This window comes from Eupeodes corollae, chromosome 3, assembly GCF_945859685.1.
Source record: "Eupeodes corollae chromosome 3, idEupCoro1.1, whole genome shotgun sequence".
In the NCBI taxonomy this organism is placed as follows: Eukaryota; Metazoa; Arthropoda; class Insecta; order Diptera; family Syrphidae; genus Eupeodes; species Eupeodes corollae.
The window spans coordinates 21,907,645-21,930,166 of NC_079149.1; the positions used below are offsets into that span (position 1 = coordinate 21,907,645).

Below are 22,522 nucleotides of genomic sequence, written 5' to 3' on the forward strand. Positions count from 1 at the left end.
AAACCAACACACACATTTTTCAGAAATAATTTGTTATTTTTTTCCAAAAAAAATTAGCTTGTTTAGGAATACTTAAAAAATCTAGATAGCAGCCTTTTTCTCCCGTTAAATTTATAACTTGGGTTTTTAACAAACAAAATATTTTGCCAAACATAACTCAAAATAAATTTCTTCACCAAACATATAATTTTAAAATAACGTTACCAACCTATCTGTAACTTAGTTAGAACTGCGCAAGTATACTCCATCAATACATTTCCTGAACTTCCTTTATTTGATAATAGTGGGAAAATAATAAATTCCACATTGGGCGCCATATCCCATGTAATATGTATTAAATGGAAGACTTATCGCTATTTGTCCATTTCTTAAACTTTAAGGTTTCTTGTAAAAAACATTGCCAAAACTGGCACATGCCCAATGCCCCTTCAACCTATGGTTTCCGTTAAAAAAACCCTTTAAAGTCCTCAACAATTGACAAAGTCCTTATTTGTTGGTTCCAAATATTTGACATGCATTTACAACAGGGTTAACGTCTAACCCCAATTTTAGTGAAACTTATTTAAAGGTGATAAGTTTATTTGTTAATAAGAATCTTTATAGGTGGAGACTTACATATATCCTTCACACTGCCCTAAAACAAATTTGATATATATCTACATTAACGATAAACCCAATACTGACCTTGTCCTCAAGACTATAACTATAAAGACTAGAAACTCTCATAAAAATCTTATTTGTGTACCTTACACGTACCTACACTAAAAATATATTGCACACATAACTTACATAATATTGTACTCTTGCACATAATACTTTAAGGGATATAATATTAGAGCATTAAACTCGTTTGTGTTTATATAGCTTTAAGATAAGGTTTAAAGGTTTATTTATGGGTGTTTAAAGTTTATTGTACATAACGTACACATATTTACATATTTATAGTGAAAATGACAATACGTGTCCTGATCCTTAACATAAATGTTAAATTTTACCCTCCATTTGCTTATGCATAAAATCTGTTTTGTAAAGTGATTGATTATTATGATTTAATGGGATTTATGTAAAGGGTAATTTATGTTTATAATATTACACTTAACATGAAATGGTTTTAATGGATCACATAAAAACAAGTTTTAAGAGTGGATGTTTAAAACTTTGAAAAAGACGGACAAAAAGTTGTAAAAAAATGTTAGAAACAGAATTTTAAGTTTACCCTTATGTATGTAGCAATGAAATTATACTTTTTCTATAGTTTTTGATTGCTTTAGTTTGCATCCGAAAATGAATAAATCAAGACAGATTTTTAAGATACATTTTTTAAGTCGAAACAAACCTTAGATTAGGGGTTTTGAGGCTATGTAAATTCATGAAGTAGTTTTTTTTCAATAAAATACTTAACGATTTTTAAAATCTGCAATCCTTTACTTCGGTATTCAGTTTAAAAATATTTAGTATCGTTTTCAAAAAAATGGTATTACTTTCAAGTCTTCACCAAACATACATTAATCTTAAAAGAACGATAAAGCATTCATGCTAAAATGGTTCTAAAGAGAAAAGCGGAAACATTTGTAGGTTTCAATTTCAGTTTGAGCAAAAATAGATTAAATCGGAGTATAGAATCGACATTAGCACAAACCTTTAACTCCTTGACCAATTATTCAAAAACATGAAAAATTTACATTCAAGGTTTTTAAGAACTTCAGATGAAGTCAAATGCTGACCTATAATGAGCAATTACCAAAACTAAGTGAGATAATAACTTAGCCGTAAAAACACGATTTTGAGTGTCTTCGTCATTTTTAGAATGACATATTTTTTTAGAGATGAGATCCTAATTCGTTTGTTTTTTAAGCTCTTGGTTTTGTTGTTAAATTTCTGAAATCTGAAAATAAAATTTAAAAAATTCACACTTTTACTTTAAAATTGTTGAAGATATTACTTTAAAGCAATAAATCAAATTTGTATTTAGAGACAATTGAAAACTATTAAAGCAGTATTTGAACTTAAAGCTCTTCCTCTAGAGAAATTGGAGAAAATTAATAAATTTAGGAATTTAAATTTTCTATGAACCTTAGCAAATGTGAAAACCAGTATTTTCTAAAGATAAAAATAGTTTAAAAACAATGCTGAAATCAATGGCTGTCAAAGTTCAACTCTCGGAATGGCTACTTAAGGTTTAAGCAATTTGCTAAACCCATTTGATATCAATACAATAATCTTGTAAGAGCATTGGATAAAATATGTTTCTAATTGATAGATCCATTAAAGTTGGAACAGCTGGAACTATTTAGAAACATTCGGATGCCAATCTTTCAATAAAAGAGGAATTAGCAATTAACTAGTAAACAAAACCTATTGAATGATCTAAAAAAATTGAGTCGCTTAGTTAATTGCTAAAAGTTTAGAAAATTTCTACTCAGTTAAATGTTTAGCCTTTAACAGAAGGTTCTTTAAAATTTCGCGCCAATATCTTTTTTGTTCTCGAAATTTTCGAATCAAATTTCAATTTCGAGAAAAACTACAAATTGGATTTTGAGTTCAATTTATTTTTTCGTAGAAAAGGGTTTTTAACAGGGACCCTAGAAAATTAGAACCACAGTGACAGTTAACGAAGCCATATTTCTTGCAGCTACTTTAACATTTCTCTTCAGTGAGGTTTTGCCATTTCATGATGGAAAGATATAGCAGCAAACAACGAGTTGAAATTACAAAAACTTTCTGCCGCAATTCGGATTCAATGGCTTCAATGGCTTCAATGTTAGGAGCGCTAAGTCTCAATTCATGGTCGTCATAATCGCCCAGATCAAAAATTGAGCATCTAGTGGAAAATTTTAATCAAAGAATTGCCCGTAGTGCTGAGGCTTCAGCTGCAGAAAGCGCAAATGTGTCGCTCACACATCGTTCTCAAGCGTTGGATATCTCTGTGTCGTCGTTGTGGCGAATTTTGCGAATAGATCTTGGCCTACATCCTAAAACATTATTTTTCTAGAATTCTAGAATTATCTTAAAAATCAGCAGACTGAGAACGATAGTTATAGTAGATTCCCGAAAATTAATATTTAACTCGAAAATACAAAAAAAGATTTTATCTCCAAAATAATTTAATGCAACAAAGAATAACGTTTTTAACATCTATTAAATCTTGAAAAAAAACGCGAATAGACAGTTATTTTTATACAAAATAAAAATCTATAAATGGCTAATACTAAAAAGGCTCTGCATACCTTTAATATGCCAAAGTGACAGTGTGAGCATTAGGAAAAGAGGGATGGGTTGAAAAGAAGGTGTCGTTGTACATTGATTTTGAATTCCTGACCATTGCAATGACAGGGAAAGATAAAGCGTAGCAAGGCATTCCACATACGGCTGAAAATATAATCTCTGTACTTCATAGTACAGCCGAAGTTGGGCTCAATAAATACGAATATGAAAAGCTGAGAGTCCTTTCGTCAGCGGAACATTGTATTGGATTAGACTAGCAGACAGGAGATCACTAATACAAATATGGAAAAGCGTCGGATTCAAAAGGGAGCCCTGAGGCACACCAGCATTTATATTATGGGTTTGAGACTTGAAGACCTCCAACAAAACAACTTGTATTAAACGGTTCGAAAGAAAATTTCTAATCCAACAAAGAAGAGGTTCGTCAATATCAAAAGCACGCATTTCCGATAAAAGAGCTAGACTTTATCAAATGCCTTTGAAATATCATGTGCAATAATCTGGCTTTCTCCAAAACGATATAAAGATTTATTCCATTGTTCGGTGAGATGAACCATGAGATCACCAGTGGACATATTGCTTGCAAACCCGTATTGCCTGTCATTAAGAAGCTTCCGTTCCTCAAGATTTTTCTTAAGCTGATAATTAATTAGCATTTACATGACCTTAGAAAGAAGGAAGGATTGGCTTATCAAATGCAGTTTTCCAACTATTTGGAACAAGCAGTGAGTTTGCCAGCTTGGAAGAACACTTTCTTCAGAATAATAACGGGGATACCATCCAGTCAATGTATTTATGATTGTTAAGATCTTTAAGAACTCGCGCTACAGTTTGAGTACGAAAAAAGATTCGTCCCAAAGAATCATTTACACGTTCAAGAACTGGGGGAGCCATGACAATGGTATGGTGGAATTTTCAGCGAACTGCCTTTGCAAATAAGTTGGCTTTATCAACAGAGCTAACTAGAGGAGTGTCATTGACAACAAGCGTAGGAACCGAGGAAGAAGAAGAATTCCTCATGTCTTTAACGAATGACCAACAACTCTTACTGCCTTTGGGACATTGTAGTATTTTTCGTACTAAGGAAGCATAGCGACCAGTTAAAGATCCTGAAGAAATTATTGAGGCCGTCCCAGTTGGCTTTCTCGTACTGCCAAACTGGAGCTCTTTCTCTAACTGGATTTGTTTGACACGAGAAATTAGCAGATAGTACACTATAGTCCGATATGCCTAGAGGCGTCAACACACTGATTGTGTATTTATCAGGTGAGAAACAAGTCAAATGTATTTTCTGCTCGGCCGTTAAGGTCTGATATACGAGTAGACTCATTTACAAGCTGAGTAAGATGGTTAAACACAAGCAAAAATCTCAGCACACATTCCTTCGGTTGTTGTCTGGCCCGAATGGCGAAGCCACGAAGAATTGTGAACATTGAAATCTCAGACAATTACGATTTCAGTGTGATGATACAAGGAGCCAATATTTTATAAAATATTGTTGTCAATATTCAGTAAAATTTTGAGAAAAATCGAATTGACAGTGTTTTTACCAAAAATAAAACCTAAACCATAACATTAAAAAAAGTTGGTAAAAATTGATTTTCGACTCAAATATCTTTTCAAAATTTTGAAATTATGGCCTTAAACTAATTTTGCCTTAAAAAAAATATTGTTTTTTACAATCGGTACAATTTTTGGAAAAATTGAATTCACAGTTTTCTTACAAACAATAAGAACCTAAAAAAGCAATACTAAAAATTGGTAAAAATTTACTTCGACTCAAATATCTTTTCAAAATTTAAAACTTTTGTCCTCGAACTAATTTTTTCTCACAGAAAATATTGTTTTCAACGTTCAGTAAATTTTTTTTAAAATCCAACATTCCGTCTTTTCATAAAAAAATTAAAATGTACAAAAAATAGTACGTACATTTTTTAAAAATTGATGTTCGGTATTCGATATCTCGTGAATAATAAAAGACATTGACTTCAAATTAATTTCATTCATCCAATTTTTATTTGTTTGTATAAGAAATAAAAACTTTAAGGTAATGCTACAAAAATTATTAAAAATTAATTTTCAACTTAAAATCTCCTTAACAAAAATAGATTTTGAAATCAAACTATTTCATCATATGTAGAATATTTTTAGTAATTTTAAATTTATTTTAGAATAATTCAACTGACACCTTTTTTAACAAAGCATGAAAACTTCAAAACTTTTTAAGCAAGACAAATCCACAGACGGGATGGGAAGTTATTAGTGTGGGTCGCATCCCAGCCTCTTTTTTAAAAATTAATTTCGGTAGTATTTTATCTCTTTAAAAAAAGAGCCTCATTAGTTCATTCAAAATTTTAACACTTTTCTTTGAATTTTTCTTTTGTTTTAAATAAAACATAAAATTAAAAACTGCACTCAGGTATTACGTCCTCATATTATTCAAAACCATAAATGCTACTACCCTTACCCTCTTTTAATATGTTTTTGGAATAAAAATGAGACTTTCGATACTCTCCTGAGGGTTGTTAACTGCTTCGATTCCAATTTTATTAAAATTAAGTACTCATTTTTTTAAAATTATTCTCCACAGACCATCTAGGTTATCGCCCTTAGACAGGTTTTGTGTAGAAGCAGACATACAGAATTGTTGTAATTTGTTAAGTTTTAATAAAGTCTGGTGTTACTTCAATGCAAAACATGCTCTAAGTTCATACACCACATATAAAAACGCCACTTCAAACATAAGAACATGCCACGAAGCCCTTAGTACCCGTGGCGTGATGGTTAGTGCGTTGGACTGTCAGAGTTCTAGTTCTCAACGGATTGTAGCGCCACCTAATTTATTTTTCAAACCAAGTCCTTCAGTTGTCTTCTTCAATATTGTAAATTAAAAATGTTAACGTAACTAATAAAAAAGTCATCTTCCTGACTTGAGTTTAACTTATCTTAAAGCATAAACCCACTTTTCTTTCACTTTTTTGATACTTGAGAGTGAGAGAGAACTTCACTGTGGAGCTTAGTTACCTACTTTTATTTGCATGACCTCAAATTGCTTACAAAACCCAAGAAGAAAATTATGCTCCTTCCCTATGTCCTTTTGTTGCACAGTGGGTATAATATGCTCAATCATTTCTGACACACGGAACTAGAATTTTGTTGCAAAAAGAAATAAATAAAACTATACATTTATTCACCATCTTTCTGGCCTTAAGTAAGAACCTAAGAACACAAGAAACAAAATGAATAAACAAACTAAATAAAGTCTTAAAAAATATGATATTAAGCTCTCAAAACAAAACTTATGACGCAAACTTAAACTAAAAAAAAAACTAAAATTAAAATAAAAACAAATCTCCCCCAAGCGACATTATGATGCAACTATGTATCTAGGTACGAATTACGACGCATAAAACATAAACAATGAAACGTGCTAAAGTCATCTTGCGAAACAATATTGTTCTTCCCTCAACAAGAGAGTCTTATGTTTCAAAAAGTAGGTGTACTCTTAGTAATTCCTGCCAGTAAGCTCATGATCCATTTTTCTTTAGATTTTCTTTATTTTTTTTTTCGTTGACACTAATGAAAAGTTTCCTTATAGAACTCTGGCATCATTGTGTGCCATGTTTTACATAAAATTGTTTCGCAGAGAAGAGACGGAAAAGAGTATAAGATTTCAAAATTGCATGTTTCTTCGTAAATCACAAGCACAAGAACCCAAGCCCCAGCACAAGCCCAGTGGCTTTAGCTTCGTTTTCTTCGACTTGCCCTCGTGTCATCATCCTTTGGGATTGGTTTGTTGGTTGCTAAAGGTATACTATTATAACCTATTTTTATGTACAACTTGAATAGCTATGTCGAGTAGAAGTACCTACATATAAACATTCTGTATCCTGAGACTCAGGTATCCTTCATCGTTTTGTCCTCATGGCCAAATGGAAATGAACAGAACATGTACCTACTCTATCCATCTGGTAACCCATTGAGAATATTCTTTAGGTTGTATTTTTATAGTGAAGCAACCAAAACCATCAGAGTAATGCAATCAATTTGAGTCCGAAGTTTTGTATCTTGGAAAACTGAATCATCACTTCTTATATCCATAACGTCGTTGTCGGACTTATAAAGAGTTTATTTGTGGAGAAGAAGTGAGCTATTTCATGGACATTAGATTTTTCCTTATTTACCTGAGATATATAGGAAATAGAGGGTGGTTAAATTTTAAGGGTCGGTATTGATTTTGAATGAGACAAAAATTATCTAAGAATTTACTGTCATTTCTTTTTATTGTGATAATATTGGTATAAACAATGATATAAGGAATAAAATAACAATCAAATGTCCATCACGATCTCGGCGGCACATCTCGTTAATGTGCCGAGTTATCCTATCCTTTAGCGCTTAATTGTTGCTAACCTTTCCCCCACATGAGATAACACTGCTATTTAATTCTTTGCTCAAAAGAACCATTGTTTCATTAGCTTTGGAGTTAGTTCGGAGTGGCAAGTAGCATCGTTCTGTGGAAACCACTTATCGTCCACATTGATGTCTTTCAATTCAAGGCAAATCATTCAAACACCATTCAATATTAGCAGTAACTGCCTGACATGTCTCATTTAAAAAATAATAAGACCTAATGATACCAGTCCATAAACCGCACCAAAAATTCACTCTTTGTGGATGCATTGATTTTTCGACATTTCTGCTAATTTACAAATCTGAGGCGAAAAAAGTGCTGAAGATGATTTTCTTCGAAAATTTATCCTCCACTGTTGCCATTTCTTGACTTCATTTAGATCATTGACGACACTTAATAGTCAAGAGGTTTTAGGTTCTGAGTCAATTCCACCTTGTAAGCGTGGAAATTTGAAATATTTATAATACGACTAGCGTGAGCGTTGCGATTGTTGTGCACAAAGACGGTTCTTCAGGCACACTATCGAAGTTTTTGAACAGCAGTGCAAGATGTACGAGAATCTACTAGTGTTTTAACATTTCTTACAGGACCGGTTTCCTCAAAAGTTTGCACGATCTTTGAAATTGTACGCACATTTGGACGATTGAATTGACCGCAAAAATCACATTTTTATAATAAACCTAAATAACTTTAGCGCGTTGCTCGATTGTCTACCTTTCCATGCCTCAAATTGAATTAGTCTGAAATTGAAAAATGTCTAATATAATTTAAAAAGCTACTTGACGTTTAAGTGTGGTTCACATTCAACATCAGCCCCTGAAATGTAACCACCCTTTATGATTAAGGAACAAAAACATCCCACTTCTGATTCCATGTAACGATGCATACCTACAGACATGATGTGACAGTCCGTTGAGAAGTAGGGCCTAGTAACTGACAACTCTCAACCATTCCTGTGTGCGAGTACTGTTGTCAGGGATGGAAGGGACCTACAGTTTTAAGACGAATCCGAATGGCAAATTTGAGAAAGCACTGTTCATGACAAGAATTACTCTTGGAGAAGTTGTCAAATCCTCGCGAGAGGCAGTTTCCGTGAAAAAACTTTAGGTGACATAGGCAGGGATTGAACCCAAGACCTCGCGCATGACAGTCCATCGCGACGGGTACTACATTTCTTAATTATTACAAATTTTTTTGAAATCTTTTATATAATATGTAGCAATAACAAGTTTCATATCAAGAATCTCGCTATTTGGGAATCATTTTCGGGTTCAAGCTGTTATCCATTCAAATTTGATAACAACATTTTTTAAAACTCACTACAAAAATGATAAGCATTTTGCAGTCACAGTTTTCAAAAGTAAAGTACTTCTGAACTTTCTTACGCCTGCCAATAATAAAATTGTTAGAAAATGCTCGGTTTTTAAGTATCCGCGTTATGCGAAAACCACATATGTCGTTCTATTACACTAGTGAATTAGGACCATTTTGGGTTACGTGGATTTTCGAATTTCCAGCTCCTTGAAATCATTTCTCTAAAAGTTCTCCTTCTTACCATAAACGTAAATAGGACGAAAATTATTTGACAACCTAATGAAACGAACTTTTTAACTTAAGAAAGTTCTTTAAATTTTACCAAAAAAAAGAAAACTCTAATTGAGTTGAATTGGTTACTGGCCGTGTTACTTTTGAATTTAATATTTCAACTTGTGAAGTTGAAGAAAACCGCACACAATACAAGTTGAGACTCCCCGAAGCGATTTGCAACAAGCAAACACTACTAGCTCTAGGTTAGGTTGGTAGGTTCTATGTAGGTATAGGAAAGGAATACTCGTCCTTGTTTCTGCCTGCAATAATTCTCTGACACCTCCTCCTCCCCATCTCAATTCTTAACCAAGGAAGAGATCTCACAGCACGTTATATCAACTTACCTCATTTTGTCTCTTGAGAGTTGGAAGAGAAGAACAAAAATAAAACTTCAAGCCATAAGGGGTTGTAATTTTACAAACGAATTTGCTTTCTTTTATGCACAATTTTTTTTTTCACTGCTCTGATGTGCTCTGAGTGATAGGCCGGGGGACGTGAGGGGGTAATCATGGAGAGCGAAATATTGTAATAAAAATACAATTTTCTTTCAACATCACTGCACTCTTACTATTGTGTGATGTTGTAGCGTTCAACGTTCAACGTTGCGATGCAAAAAAAGGAGGAACATTCTCTGTCTACTTTTTTTGTGAAGCCTTTGTTTTTGTTGTTGGTGTTTTTAAAGGACTTCAAGGACTACCGCAACACCATCACTACTATTTGTGGGTTGGTTAAGTCTGGGTGTAAGCTTGAAGCAACAGCGACCGCACCTCTTGAAATCACCTTTGAGTTGCTCTAAATCATAGTGGTGGGAAAATTTTCATTAGCAACAGATTTTGATGATGGTTGGTTTGTTAAGAGGGAGGGTCGTTGTGGTTGGTTGGTGGATTGTTTGAGAAAAATGAAGGTGTGATGAAGCAGTGCAAGGATGATGGGGTTTTCAACTCAAAATGGATGTCGATGATGTAGAAAACGGCAACAACGATGAGGACGATCACATGCAATATCCCAAAAGCTCAAGGGATATTCATGGGAGATGAGAAAACACAAAATAAAAGGATTAATAGATGCAGGATGGTGTCAGAAAAGGATGTTTGTTCTTACAGATTAACCATCAGTGAACAAATTTCTACTACTACTATCTAGGTAACTACTTACATTATATTTAATTAAGTAGGAGGAGGATCTCTAGATAACTTAACTTGTTTGAATTTCAAATTGCCACTTTTCAAAGTACATATGTTTGTGTATGCTCATCTACATTAGCTAAAGTAATTTGGGGCAAAAGTAAGAGACGATTGTTTTCGAAATAATTATCAATGAAGAAGGACTTTTCTTTTTATTCTATGAGTTTGAGTTCAAACAAGCAGAACATGAAGAGATTTGGAAAATAGGTTTTCGGAACTTATTTGATAGTTAATTTGGCATAAGCATTAATCGCATAGTAGTCCATTGGAAATTTTTCCAAATTTTCTTTAGATGTTTCTAAGATTTTCGTAACTTTATTTCAAGAATGTGAAAAATAATATTGAAATGATTTTGATGAGGATAAAAAGATTTTTAAAAAAATATCGAAATTATTGAAATTGGTTTCAAAGAAATAATCGCTGATGCTTAAAATATTGGTCATAATTTTAATAATATTTTTTAGAATTAAGACACAGTTAACGAGTTTGAAATAATTAATGATGATTTAACTAACTGGATATATATTAGAAGTTTAAGCAAGCGGTCCAATTTGCGAATTAATGATTTTCACATTGCTTGACGTGAAATTTCAAAGTCACTACAATATATGTACGTTTCCTCAAATCTCAGGAACAAACAGAGTTTCTGACTTTAAATAAATTATATTAAACAAATGATAGCATTGAAATACGGATACAGACTTTTAACATGGTTTTCTAATAAAAAGCGTCTTGAGAAAAAAATTGTTATTCATACTTATTTTGAAAATGAGCGTTTAATTTAAAATGCATATCGTTGACGATTAAATTGACTGAAAAAATTACGTTTTTCAATTTAATCGTCCAAATTCGAGCTAACCAGATCTGTAAGAGATATTAAAATACCAGCGCATGCTTGAACAGCTCGTTCTGGATAAAATATTGCTGCTATTTTCGATAGTGTGGCCGAAGAGTCGTCCACCTTAACTCATCGATATGCCGAAGAATTGTACCTCCAGTTGTCTGAGCCGTTGGGCTTTAATTCTGCTAACTAGGTCAGTGTCATTGTACAGCCCGTACAGTTTTTCTCGTTATATCTTCCCTTCATTCTACATCTATGCGTACGGGACCAAAAATCACCCGAAGAATTTTTCTCTCGAAGCATCCTAAGACGCTCTCATCTTTCTTTGACAGGGTCCAGGCCTCAGCGCCATAAATGAGAACCGGTATGATGAGTGTCTTATAGATGGTGATTTTACATGCTCGAGAGAGGACTTTACTTCTCAATTGCCTTCTAAGTCCAAAGAAGCAGCGATTTTCAAGAGTAATTCTTTGTTTGATTTCAGCGCTGGAGCCGTTGTCTGCATTAATAGCGGTGCCTAGGTAGACAAAGTCCTTAACTACCTCAAAGTTGTAGCTGTCCATGGTAACGTTTTGTCCAAGACGTCGTCGTTCAGTGTCCTTTTTTGATGACAGCATATACTTGGTCTTGCCCTCATTGACCGCTAAACCCATCTTCTTCGCTTCCGTCGCAATGCTAAAAAACGCTCCACTGACATCACGCTTTGATCTTCCAATTATGTCAATATCATCTGCGTATCCAAGTAATTGGATGGAACTTCGGAAGATTATGACTCTAGTGTTGACGGTTGAGTTTTGCACAATTCTTTCCAGAATGGTGTTGAAGAAGTCGCATGACAGTGCATCGCCTTGTCTAAAACCTTGTTTGACATCAAATGCATCGGTAAGATCTTTTCCGACCTTGATAGAGCAGCGTGCATTCTCCATCGTCATTCTGCACAAACGGATAAGTTTGACAGCGATGGCAAAACTAGACATTGCTCGGTAGAGCTCTTCCCTATAGATGCTGTCATACGCGGCTTTAAAATCGATAAGGAGATGGTGGATATCGATTTGAAGCTCCTGGGTTTTTTCCAAGATCTGCCGTATTGTATATATTTGGTCGATAGTGAACTTTCCTGGTCTAAGGCCACACTGATAAGGATAAATCAGGTTGTTGACAAATGGCTTCAGACGTTCACATAATACGGCAGAGAGGATCTTATACGCAATATTAAGGAGACTGATGCCTCTGTAGTTGGCGCAGTTTAAAGGGTCTCCTTTCTTATGTATCGCTGAGATTCCACTCATCGGGCATGCTTTCTTCCGACCATATTTTGTAGATGAGTTGGTGCATGCTCCGTACCAAGTCATTTGGAGAAGTGATCTTTCCATATTCCCAGCATCGACTGCGGTTCTACTACGATGTTCCCCTGATCGTCTTTACAATCTTTGGTTCGCGGTTGGTACCCTTGGGAGGTTTTTTTTTACCTTTTTTTAAAATGTACGAACCTCATTCCTGTTGTGACATCCCTCTATCTCCTCGATCGCGTGGTTCTCATGCTCTCTTTTTTTCCACCTAAGAAGCCGGTGTTCCTCTCTCCTCTTCTGCTCATAGAGCTCGCGAGCACCTCTAGTCCTTTTGTGCAGCGCCGTTTTGTATGCCTCTTGTTTCGCTGCATGCGCTTGCCAGCATTCGTCGTCAAACCAGGGGTTTCGCTGTGGTGGCCGTGTGAAACCTAGCACTTCAGAGGCGGATTCTCTGATGGCTGCAAGGCAATGTTGCCACTGGTTTTTAACGCTTAATGCAGGCAGCATAGGACTCCTTAGGAGGTTACTAGAGACTCGATCGGAATAGGACATGACAGTCTCTTACGATTGTAGCGTGTAACGTCGAAACTTCTCTCAGTACTTTCCTGTTTTGGCTTGGATCGGGATATCCGTAGCCGTACCTGGGCTACAACAAAGTAATGGGCCGAGACAATGTTGGCCCCTCAGAAAGTTTGGACATCCTGTATACTAGAGAAGTATAGTGCGTCGATCGTTATATGGTAATCTCGCTTACAGTTGAATGATGAAGAGATTTCTATGTCCCCTTGTGGATATATTAAGATGTGTGAACTGCTTACTAGCTACCAGAACATCTCCCTCACCAGCTACCAGAACTTCTCACCGCAAAATCGATCAGCCTGAATCCGGTGTCGGAGGTGGTTTCATACAGGCTGTATCTTCCGATTATGCCACCAAAGATGTCTTCTCTTCCTAGCTCGGCGTTCAAATCTCCTAAGACAATTTTTCGTGATGCATTCGCTGACTCTGTTGAAACTCAAGACTTTTTGCCAGTTTAGGGCTTCCGTTAATTGTTCTACTGCAAGTGGTCTGTTAAGGGACCAAACATTCCACGTACAGATCTGAAGAAGCCTGTGGAATGTTCACCTGTAGGACATCGGTCGATTGTTGTTTATTTGCATAGACATGAAAGCCTGCGACTTTAAAAAACCCTACAGGAAAAAGTATAACGGGGTTAAATAGCATGACCTTGGTGGCCAATTCACATCACCCTTGCGAGAGATAACCTTACCCTTTAAACTGTTCATAAAAAATGTCAAATGCTGTTTGCTGTGTGGCGCCACATGTCGTCCATGTGTTAACTCAGCCATTCATAAAAAATGAGCCTCGTCACCAAAGACGATTTTTTGATCATAATGGGGGTCCACTTCCAAACGATTCGCAGCCCAGTCAGCGAACAAACGGCTCGGCGTTGTCTATAGTCATGAACATTGAGTTCCTGGGTCATTTGGATCTTTTACGGGTGTAAGCCTAAGTCCCGTCAAGTTCAAGTCTGCGAAAGGCCGAGTTCTTGTGCATGGCAAGGAATAGACGGCATCGGGTTCTGCTGTACATTTATACGGACCACGGTGATCTTCTCGGCAGATCTTAGGTTTGTTGAACATTTGGGTGTTGGTTGGTTCTTAAGTGAACCGGTCGTTTCAAATTTGGTCACTAAACGGTGAAGAGTCGACTGTGAAGGGCCACCAAGTCTACCGTAAAATGGGTTAAATGCGTCCAACGTTTGCGTTAACAGACACTCATTTTGTTAAAAACGTTTTATCATTTGAATGTGGAGGTCAATCGTGCAACTTGATATGATGATTTGTCATAAGCAACTGAATAATAAACAACACAACTGAAATGTTACCAACACATAATGGCGGCCAGGGGCGCCAAAATCAACCCGTGCCAATTGAAAACTCTTTGTAATCATTTAAAGTGCTTTTGAATTTAAATTACATTTCTTCAATGATGGTTTGAGAATAGTTTTAGATGTTCTACACTCATCCATCTATGATTAAAAAGTCAACGGCAATTGTATTTTCCTGATTGTATTTCAATAGTCTTTATATTATTTAAATAAGTACATATTTTCCATCTTAATAAAACTTAAATATTTATTATTGCAAAGATTGGAGAAGGCTATAAATGTCATTTTACTAAAGCGATGAATGTTCTGCAGAATCAACCCATGGTTTATGAAGTTGAAATTGTTTGTTTAATAAACTCCTTTAAGCATTAAGACCACATAAATCACAAACACCCTTTGAATTAAAGTTCAGACGCCTGTAAACATAGTCATTTCCCAAGAGTTATAGACTTCCATTAGACTTACTATTTTCACTAAATACAAGTACAAAACATTCGCAGGACTTTTTAACCGATGGGCATTAGTTATTCATTGGATCGATAGACTTTAAGTTCAAAAGACATAAAGTATAGAAGATTTCTTGGAACTCACTATTGATATAAAGATTTCCCGTGAAAAAGAGCTTAAATTTAGGAATCAATATTTTTAACACTTCTTTTAATTTGCAGAAAATAGTTTTTTAATTAATTTAATAAAAAAATACCAACAAATCCCATCAACCACATCAGCTTTTTAAACTAAAAAATGTTAACCAACAAAAACTAATTTCAACACAAATTAAAAAAAAATAATTAAAATTATTCCTAATTCCGAAAAATGCTTAAAATGCATTTTGCAATAAGTTCATTCGTTTGGAAGGCCTAACTAATTAAACCACAATTATATACAATGGATGGCTTTTAAATGAATAGTAATTAGTTAGGTATGTTTTTTTTTTCTATCGTTAGTCTATCATAAGCACTTTTTTGTTTTTTTATTTAAAAATAAATGTTTCCATCATTTAATTAAAAAATGTATGAACAAAAAATTGACTAATTTAGCACAAATTTAAAACAATGCATCCTTGAAAATGACACAAAAAAACATAAAGCGGAGTGAATTTCATGTGACGGCTCAATAGGAAATTAAATTCAACCCAAATTTACAACTTATATATAAACGAATTTATATAATGTGTCGAAAGCAAACAACATTAGATACGCAAGAAGAGATACCGAGGAAACTCTCGCTTTAGATATCTATAGATACAAATTTATATCTCACAGAACAATCTCATTAGCACCCCACTCAAAATGAACTGACACTATGTTAGCTTAGGGATATCCTTAGAGGAATTCCTTATATTAAGTTACTAATCATAATTCAGCCGCCATCTGTCTGTCGTTTATAGAAGAAGATCACCCTCCCTCTCTCTCAAGAAGATTCTATACATCGTATCTAGTCTCAAAACATCCACAAATTGTGTGAAGGGGGTGGCTACTTATAAGGACCAACATTATAGTCCTGATGATGAATTTCTGTATATAACTCACCTAATTTATAAATATTAACGAATGTGTGTGCTGTGTGCGGTCCCGACTTGTGTGAAATGCATTTAATGTCGACAAATTAATCTCAAAACTGCCGCAACCACATCGCAAATGCAAATCATGTTTAAACACATATCTATATACAGTTGTATATATAGATTCAAATGTATCTATCTATATGCTTCTATTTTTGATGCTATCTTCAGTGCATGAGGTTGCCTTCTATATCTTTACTTCATTTCAAGTAAAGGCACATAATATAACTATCTTCGTTTGTCCTTTCGTCTAAATCAGATAGGATACCAGAAGAGTGATGTGTAGGAGGTATCACATGTGGTTTGGTTATATTATAATATCTTTGCAGTTTAGCTAGATATGTGCCTATAAAATGACTCTTGGCTGCCAAGCCATTGACTTAATCTTACCTTATGCTAATGGATGTGCTAAACCATCATACAATTTGCTCAACTTAATCCTTGTATGGCTATATACAAATATACAGTATATTGAATTAAATCGAATCAAATTCGAATTCAGTTACATTTAATTTAATGTAAGCTTACTTAATCTTCTCAGGGATTTACTCGATTTACTCGTACAAAGATGGAATGCAATAAAATGTAGGATATCTATGCGAAAAGCTTACTGGTTTAGGTATAGTTTTCCTTGAGTTTAGATATTTTTTGTTATCCTTAAACTCCTTAAAGACCACAGAGGATTTTATTTTACAAACCCTTTGATATGCATTTTTTAGCATTTTTTAGCAATTGAAAATAAAGAAATCGGAGGAGGATTTCAGAAAAAATAAAATCATCAGGAACATGAAGTGAAGTTTCTTCTTCTTCATAAAATTTGTATACGTAATTTTTTCCACATAATGACTTTGACTTTGAATGAAACTGAAACATTTTAAGATTAAAAAACGATTTTATCTATAACACAATTTTGTGAAAATTTGAGAAAAATCGAATAGACAGTAAAGTTGGTAAAACTTGAATTTCGACTCAAATACATTTTCATAAATTTAAGATTATGGTTTCCAATTTATTTTGTCTTATAAGAAATATTGTTTTTTTTAAACATTCGTTAAGATTTTGAGAAAATTCAAACTGACAGTTTTTAACTAAAAATAAAAACCTTCCAAAAAATTAATTAAAGTTAGTAAAACTTGATTTTCTATTTAAAACTTGCGATATTGGCTTAAAACTGTTGTTTTCTAATGAAATATGTTGTTGTCAACATTCGAAATAACAGTTTTTTCACAAAAAATTAAAACCTGACAGGAAATTTAAAAAATTGGGTAAAAATTGATTTTTGACTTAAATATCTCTTCAGAACTTCGAGATATTGGCTTTAAACTAATTTTATCTTTAAAAAAAAATTGTATTCAACATTCAGTAAAATTTTGAACAAAATTGAATTGACAGATTTTTAGCAAAAAATACCTTAAAATTTTAATTAAAGTTGGTAAAAATTGATGGTCGGTTCTGAATATCTCGTGAAAAATAGAAAACGACTTTGGTTAAGGACTCAAAATCTCGTAAATAAAAATTGATTTAGTGTTGGTTATTCTTAATTTTTTAGAATAATTTAATTGATAACTTTTTTTTAACAAAACACGAAAACACCTTTTAAGCAAGACAAATTGCCAGATTTTATAGGAAGTTGTCAGTGTGGGTCGCATGCCAGCCTTTTTTTATCGATATTTTTGTAAGCAATGTTCTATCGAATTAGCTTCTTGACATATACCCCTCCCCACACCCCGACAAAAAAAGGTAGGGATATGATCTACACTCATAACTTCCCTTTCGTGACCCTATGTCGATTTAAAAATTGCAAGCCGATATTTTGGTTTCTTCTCATAACATTTGAGTTGAAAACCATTTCTTATCAGTTTTTTTTATTTTTTTAGATTTCTGTTTTATGTAAAAATAGTTCTCAATTGAATTTTTCTTAAACGCGAACTAAATGTTAGCAAAAATATTTTGAATATGATAGATTAAATTTCATTTCTTTATTTAATTTTGTTAATTTTTTGGCATTTTAGGCCAATTTTGTTTATCAATTTTAGAAAAAATTTTTGAAAGTTTTTATTTTTTCTACAAAACAAAACACGGATTAAATTTTGTCCAAGAACATTATCTTACGTTAACATTAATATTTTGCATAAAATGAAACAATTTTGAAATCAATACATTCATCTTTTTTAAAATATTCGAATCGAACATCAATTGCAAATAATTTGTGTGTAGTATTTTTTAGAAATATGCTGTTATTCGTATTTTTCTAAAAACAATATGTTTTATAACATTAAACTAAATTGAAGTCAATATTTTAAATTTTGGCTAAAATACATTTTTCCAAGGTTTTTATCTATGTAAGAAAACCGTTAAAGAAAATTTAACGAAGAGTCAAAGACTCTTCAACGCATAAACGTGTTTTGTTTCTAAAATATGTATTGAATTAATTTTTTTATTTATAAAAAATCTTGTAATTGATTTTTGTTTTAAAAACTTTATTAATTTGGTAATCCAATACTTTAAATAAAATTTAAATGAAGTCGCTAGCAGTATTGGTTCTTGAGATATTTAAGGTAAACCGAAATGTTTACTAAATTTTCATTCATTCTCTCCAACTAAATTTAATTAAAATTCTATGGATCTTGAAATTTCGATAAATGTCAACATTTTCGATTCGAAAAATCGGACCGGTACGCAAATCTTATCTTGAACAAAATATGTAATAAAGAAAATGCAGCTTCGTTTTTAGAACTCTTTCGAAGTAATTTTGTATCCTTAATCAATTTTTCATCCTCTTTATATATCCAAAGCCTAAATGTGTCAAAAATTTGGAAACAACTCTCATACAGCTTATAGTCTCTAAAACTTGGAAAATTAAAAGCGATAGAACTAAAGAGTGATTTTTTAGCTATTATCTTTTTGGCAACACTAGTTTCAACAGCAGACGCATGTTTCGTGTTCTGTTTCACTGTTAAACATCTTCAAAGGAACAACGCTTGCAAATTATTGAATTTTATTATCAAAATGCGTGCTCTGTTAAGAAACTTCATCGACCCACTGAATCGGCTATTCGGGCTATGGTGACTACATTTCGCACTAAATTTATATTGTTGGACATTAAACCACAAACACGCTCACGTAGAGTGTGAACTGTAGAAAATATCGCAGCTGTATTGGCCAGTGTTAATGATGACCTTTCAATGATGCCTTTCAAAACACAGCTGGTACAAGAATTGAAGCCGAACGATCTATTGCAACGTAAAATTGTTGGTACAGAGACTCTTTTAAAGTTGGCCGAAGATCCACTTTTGTACCGAAAAATTGTTTTCAACGACGAAGCTCATTTTTGTCTCAATGGGTACGTAAATAAGCAGAATTGTAGAAGTTGGTGTAAATGTCAGCCAGAAGCATTGCAAAAGCTACCAATTGTTGAGAATTTTTCCACCGACCCTGCTGATTTAATATATAAATATGTACTTTAAACACTATTGGATCTTTGAATCCTATATTAACTACACGATTCTCAACTCATTTTTTATTATTTGTTTTTATTATAAATACTTAAATTAAATTAATTCGAATTGCACTACCTGATGTGCCGCGAGAATTAATTTTAAAATTTATGAGAAACTTCAGTCGATATGCCAAGCAGTTGAAAGAATTCACCAAAGGTAGCAACAAAAGTATTACCAGCTAAGGGAGGTTTCGATTAGATGAATATTTTATTAATCAAGGTGATCATTAAAATTGAAATGAAATTTATATCAAAATAATATTGAAATACTACGAGGTAAATTTCTCCAAGTCGTATTGATTAAAGAGCGTGCCAGGAAACTTTTTACTGGAAGTTTACCAAAACCAGAAGCTGAAAAATTAGTCTTAAACAGAGTTATCCAATAAAAGAGTGGTTTGTTTTCCAGATGGGAAAAATTATCTTGTATTGCCTGGAAAACCTTGGCCGAAGCCGGGATTAAAAACCAGTAACTTTTATAACAACAAAATTACAAAAAGAGATTTTGAGTTTGACAGAAGGTCAAATCTCGGCAAAAAAAATGTATGAAGAAGGTTAAACACTTCCGGGAAAACAGGTTTTTGACGCGAAGGTCAGAAGGACGAATTCGAAATAAATGAAGAACATCAGAAGAAACTATACTTAGCTTCTTTTTGACTTTCCCCAACAGCTATCGTAGTCCTTCCTGAACAACTTTTCTCACAGCAGAACAAAATCTTCAATTCAATAAAGCTTAAAAAAACAATCGTACAAAAATTACGTCGTTTTCAAAAAAAAAAATTCCTTCACACAATTTTGGTTAATTTTCTAATCGCTTTGGGCGCAATCCAAGTAGTGGCCATCATAGTGGTGAGCTTGATCCTTCCGGCTACTTGCCCTCAGGCAATCCTCTTGAATCATTTGCGTAGTGATCGATCTGTCTCGGTCCCACAACTTCTTTCATCCATAAGATTGATGTGTGCGACCGAGAAGCCAGGTATCTTTCATCGCACGCGATCTCTTTAAAGAGATGATGCGATCACCCCCCCGTAGCTCTGTGAGTGAGTTCAGCTCTTCACTTTCAAACCCATTCCAGCCAAGATTTTCTGAAAATTGTGTGGAATTCCTCGCATTACCGAGTACCTAGATTTTGATTGAGGAAAAACTACTTATGTCGTGTTGAAGAAAGTCGGTAGCCAAGTCCATAATTAAAATGAAAGTTATTAAAATATTCTTGGAGTGATTTTCTATCGTTAATACTTTTTGATGGGCTCTCGGCCATACTATGTTAAAGATGATGTGACTTTCCGGCCCGAAAGGTTGAGGTCATTAGAATTCTCTTGCAGCGTGATTTCAAAAAGATTCAGCGATATTGCGACGACTGGAAACTGAAAATAAATGTCCAGAAGTCAGAGACAATTCTGTTCCGGACTCCGTTGGCTAGGGCCACGAGGGATACGTGTAAAAATTGGCGCAAGATGGTCATCGTTGATCTTCACGGGCAGCCATTAGCGAGCAAAAGTGTAGTGAAGTACCTCGGTATCTGGTTAGATCAGTATTTATATTTCGACAGACATATAAATGCTGCTCTGACCAGGGCCAGAGGAGCCTTCGCTCTGACGAAACGGCTGTTTTTTAGAAGTCGGCTTGACCCCAGAGTGAAGGTAATTTGCTACATGGCCCTCATACGGCCAATGATCGTTTATGGTTGTCCTGTGTGGTTCAACGTTGCCCCTTCCCAGATGGAGAAGTTTCGGGTGTTCGAGCGGCAGTGTTTAAGACGCTGTACCGGCTTATATCGAACAGCCGAGTCTTCTTATGTGCATTATTTTTCCAACGAGGTCCTATACAACGGGGCTCGAATCAACAGAATTGACAATTTCGTGATAAAACTCGTTCGAGGTCACATTGCAAGAGCTATGTCTTCGACCAACAATTTAATTTTCGGGGCGTTCTATCCGAACGACGAGTATTTTGAAAGTGCACGCTTGAGCGGGTTCATTCCACCAGAGGCATTCCTCTTTTTAGACAAATGCGGTCTGATACAGGATAGATTGGCAGTCCCGTTAATCTACCACGTCAGACGAAGAACCGTAGATAGGCGACTCCCGTACAATCGGGACGTCTTGGCACAAGGTGGAGCGGAGCTCCTTCGGTTCAGTAGGGCTGTGTCCGAGCGGGACCGAACTGATAGGGTGAAGCAGGAGAACCAGTTTTGGTGGCTTCAATCGGCACTTGATAGTGGGTAGTCGGGATGGGGTTTTTAAGCCTTGGCCGGCTTACATACTTGTTTTATAGTTTAAGGGTTTAGTTTTAAGTAGAATAGGCATGGTGGCACAAAAAAAAAATACACAAAAAAAACTAAAGAAATTAAAAAAAAAACAAGGAATATAAAAACAAAAAAAAAAAACAAAAAAAAATTAAAAAAACATACAAAAAGACAATAAAATAAAAAAACAAAAAATGTTAGATTTGCTGCTGTGGTTGTTCTAGTTTTAAGTAGTTTATAGGTAGAATAGGTAGTTTAAGTTAGCTTTAAGTTTTATTTAAGGACCTAACTTTAAGTAGTTTGTAAGTAAAAATAAATAAAAAGAGGATATTGATATTAGTTTTTGTTCAAATTTTCTAATAATTACAAAAATAAATGAAATTTAAATAAAGTAAAATAGATCTTAGGGCCGAAAGGCATTAGTTTTAAGTGTTATAGTTTAACTTAGAGTGTCCGTATAGGACCATTAAGTTAGTTGTAAGTTATGGATAATTAGGCTAGTTTTATGAATTTTTTGTCTAGCTTTAAGATAGGTTTAAGATTGAATAAATAAAAATGAATTTGAAAAAAAAAAAAAAAAAATGGTGTGACTTTCCTACACACATTGTTGGGCATGGGTATCGTTTTCATGCCTTGATGATCTTGTTCAACCAATATGTGGGTCAATCGTGGCACAGTTCGTTGGAATTCTTTCGCACACTTTGGTGAGACCTGTTAAATTTGCTTTCCCAAAATGCTAGGAGAGCAGGTCACTGGCTGATGGTCCTAGTTTCTATAAGCTCT

At 34.2% G+C, this 22,522-nt stretch overlaps 1 protein-coding gene across 20 annotated transcripts in view; it reads left to right on the forward strand.

The window, feature by feature from the left end:
* LOC129952313 (potassium voltage-gated channel subfamily KQT member 5) overlaps window positions 1–22,522 on the forward strand; it is a 498,379-nt gene that overhangs the window by 271,275 nt on the left and 204,582 nt on the right. The window lies entirely within an intron of this gene.